Consider the following 7,077-nt stretch of genomic DNA (forward strand, 5'->3'; position numbering starts at 1 on the left):
GTTTAATGTCACGGTCCCCAAACTTCCTGGCACCAGGGATTGGTTTCATAGAAGACGGCAGGGATGAGGGGATTGGGGGAGTGGCTTCGGGATGAAACTCTTCCACCTCAGATCATCAGGCATTAGTTAGAGTCTCATAAAGAGCTCACAACCTAGATCCCTCACATGCGCAGTTCATAGTAGGGTTCACGCTCCTATGAGAATATGATGCTGCCACTGATCTGACAGGAGGCAGAGCTCAGGCGGTCATGCTCACTGGCCCAGTTCCTAACAGGCCATGGACCAGTCTGTGGCCTGGGGTTTGGGGACCCCTGTTTAATGGGTACAGAGTTTCAGTTTGTGAAGATGAAAAACTCCTGCACACGGATGGTGGAGGTGACGGTTGCCCAATAATGTGAATGTACTTAATGTCACTAAACTATATATTTTAAAAAATGGTTAAAATGATAAATTTTATACTATGTATATTTTAACACATTAAAAATAATAAAGAAAATCTCACAATAAAAAAGAGAGGGTGAATATTAATGACATGACTTAACTATAGCAGTCGCTATTTAATGCACATCTATTACATAGATTTATGTTTATATATTCAGTAGTGGTGGCTGGGGTGAAGAGGAAACTGGCTAAATGTATAGAATTTCCATTTTTGCCAACTGAACCAACCAATTGGTCAGAAATGGGGCCTATCATTTATTCCAGGGAACTACCACAAAATAACTCCGGCCGGAGTTATTTTAATTGACTGTTGAGCACCATTTCTCAATGGTGCTCATAAAAGTCAATTGGTGGGCAGCCCTGCCTTCCCACCAGCCACACTCCAGAAGGGATCATGGTGGCCAGGGGACACCTGCTGTAGGGTCATCACCAGGATTCTTGATGACTGGAGCTGGTGCGATTAGATCAGCAGGGAAGTAGGTCAGTGGAGAAGCCACTTACTGGCTTGCAGAGACTTCAGCTGGGGTGCAGAAGAGCAGGCAGTGCTGCCAGCTGTGTATCAGGACACAAGTGCCTTCTTATGCACCAGTAAAAGTTGTGAGTATCACAAAAGTTGCCTAGAAACCAAATCACAAGACTTCCAGTGACTCTGGCAGGCTCCCTAGTGTTGACAAATCAGGGCATCACAGGACTCTAGTTTCCCTACAATTAAGCAGATAATTAAGAAATAAGAACATATTTTTCTGATATAAATTGATAGATTCTAGTTGGTTATGTTAGCATCAGAAATAAATTGAGCAATAATCTGCAAAGGATGTTATTGCATTATAAAAATAAAGATCTGTCTCCACAACCAATCAATTCAGCAGATATATACCAACAATCAAATTGTTAAAAATGACTTCTATAAATTACCCAGGGTTCTGTCTAATGGTGCCAGAAGCAGCTGTGATACAATTTAGGGCTGATATAACCATATATCGAGAGTGCTTTTTCATTCTGATACTTTCCGTTCCCTTCAAAGCAGTTTTAGTAGAGCCCACAGCTTTGTTTAGTGCACTCATGTGAAAACAAAGTGTATTTCACTCCATGGGTTAGCAAAGTCATTTTGGCAAGAATATATGCATTTAATATGGGAAGAATAATTCAATTTTCTTTCTATTATTTCAGCTACAAGGTTGCAATATACTTAATTCTTCATTAAGCCCTCTGGCTTGCAAGGAAGTTGCTGTTCTTTATGAGCTGCCGTACTTCTTTCAAATGAAGGTGGAAAAGACCCACTAAGGGAGAGTTATAATCATGTATTTTTCAGTCTTGTCTAACAGCCATTTCAATGAAATCAGAATGATTTAGTACATTTTCTTAATACCTGCAGCATTTGAAAATTCAGTCTGTCCAAACTTTGATTGTCTGTTAATGCCTAATCACCAAGCTACACCAGGATCTGTCGGTGGCCTTTTTTTTTTTTTTTGTTCCTTTGCATATTCATGTCAGCTGAAAAAGCAGTTAAATGCTGGCTGAACTGAAAGCAATTTTCCCACTTGGGAGCCCTGACACAACAGGAATCCATCTTTAATATAACAGTTCCAAACTTAGTTCTTCCACAGAGGTTTTGTCTAGTAAGCTTAGATGATGCCCTAGCTGAGACATGGTTTACTCACCAGACACAATTAACAATGACAGCAAAAACATGAACAGTAGCCACTGGACTCCCACTGGGTATTAAGTTCTTTCCTCGGAATGTGAGACACCAGGAGACACATTAAGACAAAGAAACATGGTCCCTGCCCTCAAATAACTTACAATATAGTAAGAAAGTGGCTAAAAATTTGAATGGTTTGAGAATAACTAAGTGGATACAAATTAGGGTCAGTCTCGGGAATGGATCTGCTTTTGGAAAAAAGGTTCCTATTTCTCTGCTAGATAGAGGTGGACAGGCTCTGCACAGGACATTGTGGAAGGTACAGAAGGATCTAACAATCTGGTTGAAGAAAAAATTTCAAATAATGGCTGATAGCATAAGGTGAGAGAAAGAAAGAAATTTAGGGGCAGGGGAAGGAGAGCATAGTTTGAGGGGTGCTGGAGTCAGGGACAGGTTTAGAGAGGCATGAGTGGGACATACTAAATTTAACATAGAAATGGTGCTCAATAGTCAATTAAAATCTGAGTCTGGAACTCAGGAGAAAAGTCAAGAATAAAGATAAAGATGTAGGCCAGGCATGGTGGCTCACGCCTGTAATCCCAGCACTTTGGGAGGTTGAGGTGGGTGGATCACCTGAGTTCAGGAGTTTGAGAGCAGCCTGGCCAGTATGGTGAAACCCAGTCTCTACTGAAAATACAAAAAATTAGCCGGGCAAGATGGTGGGCGCCTGTAATCCCAGCTACTCAGGAGGCTGAAGCAGGAGAATCCCTTGAACCCAGGAGGCGGAGGTTGCAGTGAGCCGAGATTGCTCCACTGCACTCCAGCCTGAGTGACAGAGCGAGACTCCATCTCAAAAAAAAAAAAAAAGATAGAGACGTAGAGAATTTTCTTTTTTTGGAGGACTGGTCAGATATGTTGTAGAATGTCCTGTTTTTTAATATCTGTTTTAATACCTGGAGCACTTGAAAATTCAGTCTGTCCAAACTGTGATTGTCCATTAATGCCTAATCACCAAGCCACGCCAGGATCTGTCGGTGGCCTTTTTTTCCTTTGCATATTCATGTCAGCTGAAAAAGCAGTTAAATACTGGCTAAACTGGAAGCAATTTTCCCACTTGGGAGCCCTGGCACAACAGGAATCCATCTTCAATATAACAGTTTCAAACTTAGTTCCTCTACAACAGATCTGTTGTAGAAGAATCCTGTTTTTGTTTTTTTTTTTAATTGATGCTTAATAGTTGGACATATTTATGGGGTACATGTGTTTTTTTGGTACATGTATACAATGTATACATTACAGCAGGATAATTGGGATATCTATCACTAGAAGTCCTATTTTTGACTCTCAAAAATAGTTAATTTCTTGCCTGATAGATACTCATTCTGAAATTCGCAATGGACACTCCCCATCCTTCGGTATAATGTTTGGATAGAAACATTTTGATAACTCCTAATTGATCCTTGTACTAGAGATTTTCTGGTTGCACCTCCAGATCCTCTCTCCATTCTTCCCCTTCCTGCTTTTGCCCTGGGAGGCTGAGCTCTGTGAATGGCATCACCTTGCCCACTGGCTGCTAAATGGTTTGGCCAACGGGAGACACAAATAAGAGATAACAGCCCGGAGGGGAGTGAGGTCAAGGTGCACATTTATCGTGAATCCCTCTTTGCCTGGTCATGATGAATTCGCTGCTTCTCTGTACAGCCACTTGCTTCAGGTTGCAGTCAACACTCTCCCTACTTGCCAGTCTGGCCTAGAGTTAGTGACAGCTCCTGCCGTTGTTAGCCTGTGGGAACTGACACTATCCCTTGTGAGTTTCTCTAAACGCTGCCTATTCTTTTTAAACAGTGCTTTTGGTAAGCTTCATTAGCTTAACTTAATGAGACTCTTCTCAATTACCTAGTTTGAATCCACTATGTCTTTTCTGACATGACTCTGAAAGAGTCTTCTGCAAATACTGATTGATTGATTGATTGACGATATTATCCGATCTTGGTTCTAATATATCTTCCTTTAAAAAGTTCTACAACATAGTAATCACACTTGGGCTGATCTGTTTTCATGAAAGAAAGTACTTAAGATAGTTTTCTCTAATTTAAATATTAATAGGAAAATGATTAAATAAATTATGATCCATCTCTCTATATGATACTGAAATTTTTTTTTTGAAAATTTGTCATTTTCTTTATCATTGGAGGGGAGGGAAAGAAAGCAAGCAGAGGTGGGGATATGGTTACACTATTTAAGAGCTGAATACAAAGACAATGAGTCTTTCATAGTCTCAACAAATCCACAATGAATAACTGTGGATTATCTCATTTATAATTCACATTGGATAAAAAAAAATTGGTTCCCCTCTGTGTATATCAATTTAATTCAAACCTTATCTTCAGAATACAAAGATGAATACTACAAGATAAACTAACTGCAGTAGGTATTTTCTAAGTAGAAGAGCAAACACCAAAGGGAATCCCTCTTTCCAATGTCTTCTGATATGGCAAGATTTTGCCAGAATGGAAGTCTAACACTTAAATAAGCATTCTCTTGGCCAAGTAAGAAACTACAGTTGTTGTGGGTATTACCCTACAATTACCATATGTATTACATATTAAATTAAACTCAGCATTAAATATGCTAGTATAATTATGCTGTTAATGATGATAGCAGTGATGATGCTGGTGGAAAAAGCCTGTCTTTAGCTCAAGAAAAGTAAGGGAGAAAAATGTAACAAGCAGAAAGCAAACACAGAGTTGGGCAATTTTTGACTACGAAAGAGAATTTTAAGCATAGAAATAGAAAAAGAAAAGTACTCCCTTATTTCCCGTACATGGAAATAATATGAAACACTTATTAGATATACTGGACAACAAGAGAACTAAGTACTCCAACTCTACTGCAGCATTACAAAAAAATCATCCCTTCACCACAGTGTAAGATTTAAGGGCAACCTGCCCAAGGATGCATGTTATATCAAACACAGCAAGATTGCTGCTGCCCTGCCAAGCACTTCCAATCCCTACCCAGGTCCTACTGAAATACGGGTGGTCCCAATTAGTTTTATTGAAATAAATCTTTAAAGAAAAAGATAAAGCATTTAAAAGGACAAGTCAAAATGCATCAGGAACCAGATATCCAACACAAACTTTATCCTCAAATGAGTTATGTTTACCTCGCACTAATAACTTTTATTTCACTCAAATTAAAGCAGTAATCTTCCATACGTAAGTATATTCCCTGCCCAATAATTCAAAGAAAAAAAATCCAAAATGATTAGTAAAGAAAAATATAAGAATTCATAGACCCTTTAAATTTGTTTTAAATATTTTGAAGATGTAAAAAGTGTTTGAAGTTTGTAATTCCTAGTAGGAAAACATTATCTGAATGAATACCCTAATGGCAAACCACTATAAAATGCTTCAGCTGCATTTGGGGGAGAGGGGTAGGGATTAACTTCAAAGCACCCCAGTTCTCTTGATGAGAAGGTTAGAGGCACACTGGTTTGTATTATTGTGACATCCATAAGGTGATCTAGGTTGCTTTTCCTTCAGCAAGGGCTTTATTTATCAGAAGGGCATTACACTTGACCTCCAAATTTGGCTGACAATTTACTGATGAGATTCATAACCTTCGGGTTGCTCTGGTATTTTGACATATTTGCTGGGTTCTGAGCCACATCCTGGAAGGCCACCATAACTTCTGGATCCTGCATGGCTGCAAGAACCTCTGGATCACTAAGAATTTCATTGAGTCCAGGCATTCCGGCCATTCCAGGCATGCCCCCTCCCATTCCAGGCATTCCTCCGGGAAAATTACCAGGCACTCCCCAAGGAAGGCCACCTGGAAAAGAGCCATACTGAGCTCCTGACTGTCGTCTGGCTTCTTCCTCCCTCTGGGCTCTCTCATGCTCTTCTCGAGCCTTCTTAACTCGTTCTATTCTTTCTTTGATCTCTCGCTCTTCACATTTTCGCTCATACTTTATCCGACGTTCTGCAATTTTCTGTGCCCTAAGTTGAACTTCTTTCAGCATTGCACTAGCATCTTCATCAAAATCCAATTTACAGGCAAGGGCAAGATCATGGGCTGCTTCTTCCCAGTGGCCTAGAAGTTTGTGTGCTTTCCCCTGCCACTTGTAAGGCTGAGCTGAATCAGGATTTATTTCAATGGCTCTGTCACAGTCTCGGACGGCAGCATTTGACTTCTGTAATTTGACGAAGACACTGGCCCTCTTGGCATACAAAATGGCCAAGCGAGGATTCAGGTTGATGGTATCTGTGAATAAGTCAATGGCTTTCTGGAGTTCACCATCATTTAGGGCTTCAATAGCAGCCACTTTTTTATCATTTGCCTGATCCATCATCTCCTCTGTTATCTGCACATTTTCATCTCCCATTTCTTGAGGAGCATCAGTGTCTGGTTCAATCATACCTTCTTTATCAATTTCTAGATCACTTTCCTCACTTGACGGTTCGTCTGCCTTTAAGTCTTCCTCCACCTTCTTACTATCAGGTTTTTCTTCCTTGGTATTTTCTTCTGATTTAGCTTTCTGAGTAGCAGGTGGTACTTTACCTCCCATGCTCTCCACCCACTCCCTTAGAAGCGCATTTCCTCGGTGTGCAGAATGCTTGGATCCTGCTTACACATTTTCACAAAGGCCTGAAGCTCATTCACTTTGCGGGGGTCCATGGTAGGGAGGTGATGGGCGAAGCTGGGGGGCTGCGGCCCGCTTCTAGGCCCAGGCGCTGGCTCGGCGTGACTGTGCAGAAGGGGCTGAAATTTTTTTTTAAATGAGACAATTGGCCAGGCACGGTGGCTCATGCTTGTAATCCCAGCACTTTGGGAGGCCGAGGTGGGTGGATCACCTGAGGTCAGGAGTTCGAGACCTGCCTGGCCAACATGGTGAAACCCCGTCTCCACTAAAAATACAAAAAAGTAGCTGGGTGTGGTGGCAGGCCTCTGTAATCTCAGCTACTCAGGAGGCTGAGGCAGAAGAATCTCTT

General features: G+C 41.0%; 1 pseudogene; it reads right to left on the bottom strand.

The window, feature by feature from the left end:
* Window positions 1–5,573: 5,573 nt before the first annotated feature.
* Window positions 5,574–6,763, bottom strand: LOC100935989 (hsc70-interacting protein-like; annotated as a pseudogene).
* Between the last annotated feature and the right edge of the window lie 314 nt (window positions 6,764–7,077).

The sequence above is a fragment of the Pongo abelii genome, chromosome 6 (genome assembly GCF_028885655.2).
Source record: "Pongo abelii isolate AG06213 chromosome 6, NHGRI_mPonAbe1-v2.0_pri, whole genome shotgun sequence".
NCBI lineage: Eukaryota > Metazoa > Chordata > Mammalia > Primates > Hominidae > Pongo > Pongo abelii.